The sequence below is a fragment of the Propithecus coquereli genome, unplaced genomic scaffold (assembly GCF_000956105.1).
Source record: "Propithecus coquereli isolate 6110/MARCELLA unplaced genomic scaffold, Pcoq_1.0 Scaffold42, whole genome shotgun sequence".
Taxonomy (NCBI): Eukaryota; Metazoa; Chordata; class Mammalia; order Primates; family Indriidae; genus Propithecus; species Propithecus coquereli.
This window is the reverse complement of record NW_012149952.1, coordinates 3,157,877-3,159,878: the sequence shown is the minus strand read 5'-3', so window position 1 is coordinate 3,159,878 and position 2,002 is coordinate 3,157,877.

The following is a 2,002-nucleotide window of genomic DNA, read 5'->3' as shown; positions in this document are numbered from 1 at the left end:
GCGGAGCCGAGCCTGGCGACGCAGCGCGCGCCTGCGCACTTGCTCCCGCGCCGCGGCTCCGCGTCTTCGGGCCGCGCAGGTCCCGAGGTCTCCATGGCAACCGACCGCTGGTTGCTAAGACTGACCGTGGCGGGCGAGTTGGCTCTGCGGTTGGGCCTGGGTGCCGGTGGGAGGGCGGCAGTTCACGTGATCAGCGAGCCAGGGGGCTGCGTATTCTCCGATCGCCCCTCCAGGCCCCCTCCTTCCACGCTTGACTCCGTGTGGGCCTCCGAACGGGGCAGCAGGAAAGAGCGGCTTTGATGCCCCTGGGCACCCCTTACAAAAGCCACAGCTCCTGTTGGCAGCTTTCTCCAGCTTCCGCTCCCGGGTTCTTCCATGAATTTCCAGAAACTTCTAGAAACTTCTCCCCGCCCCCCCCCATGCCCCAGTCCCCCAGGCCTACAGATGGCGCCTCACCTTTCCTTGTTCGTTTCTTCAACTTGCTGCCCATGGACAACACCTTTGTTAGCAGTTAATTAAAAACCATTCCTATGTGACTCAGTTTGAGTTGCCGTCTGTTCCCTGCTAGGGCCTCACTGATACGCCCAGCAATGCTGCTTCCTAGCTGTGTGATCTTAGACAAGTAACTTGAGTTCTCTGAGCTCCTTCCTTTTCTCCACAATAGGAATGCTAATAAAAACCTTCACGATTAGGAAGTTTCGAAGAACCGGGGAGATCACATATGAAAGATGCACTGAAGTACGATTGTAGCCATGATATTCAACCAAAATCTGTTTTGTGGGTTCAGTTTGAAATTGGCCTTTGCAAGGCCAAATAGTCGAATACCTATTTCACTGTCATCTCTGGCATCCCTAAACTTGAGCGTGATCAATGCTTGTGTGATTGGGGAACAAACAGGAAAAACCCATGTCATTCAAATTAACACCTCAATCAATATTCATTTCTAAATATCTCAATAAAGATAAACACTCTAGCTATGAACAGAGTTTTATAATTTCATGTAGTTTATGTGTTGAAATTCAATCAGTTGAATGAATGTATATGATTATGCGGTGGTTTTAAAATATACCCATAAATTCTTTGACGCACCTGTTGAGAAGTGGGGATGTATGTCCCCTCCCCTAGAATCTGAGCAGACTTGTAACTGTTTTAACCAATAATGGGTAAAGGAAAGTGAACCACTAGAAGCCGGTGGAAGGGGAGCTAAGTGACTTCTCAGAGCAGGTTGCAGAAGGCCCTGCCCCTTCTTCCTCCTCCATTGGGACACTCATTCTTGGATCTCTGAGCTTCCCAGTAGGAAGTTCAACTATCCTCTGGCTGCCATGCTGCAAGGAAGCCCAAACCACACAGAAAAACCACGTATCAGTGCTTCAGTCACCAGTTCCCGGCTGAGCTCAGCCTTCAAAGGATCTCAGTGCAGGCAGCAGGCATGTGAGTGGAGAAACAGAAGATTCTAGCTCTCCACCATCTGAGTTACCCTCAACTGTTTTCATATTCCCAGTTGAGTCCCAGACATTATGTAGCAGAAACAGACCATCACTGCTGAACCTGTGTGAATTCCTGACCCATAGAATCTATATGAGTATAACAAAGCAGTTGTTCTACACCACTAAGTTCTGGGGGGGCTTATTAGGCAGCAACAGATAATTGGGAGAATTGCAAAGGTGGAATGCAGCAAGAATGGATGATGATTGGCAGAGCATTACTGCAGCAAAAAATGAGAGCAAAAATCTTAAGTCTTCTCCCGAAAAGATTCCCCAAAGCAGCTTTATAAAGCAATGCACAAAACTTCACTCCCTGAAACTCTTTCAAGAGTTGAAGAAGAGATAAATCTTCCACTTCAGTCAGTTACTTTTAGTGAGAAAGGAAAGCATGGTAATTCAGTCACGTGTCACCATTACCAGAGCTGGTAAGAAACAAAGTCTTGTTCCTTCAGCATTTAGCATCAGAAATCAGAAGTAGAGTAGCCAGATGAACAAGCTAGTAGCTGACTGTTCTCTGA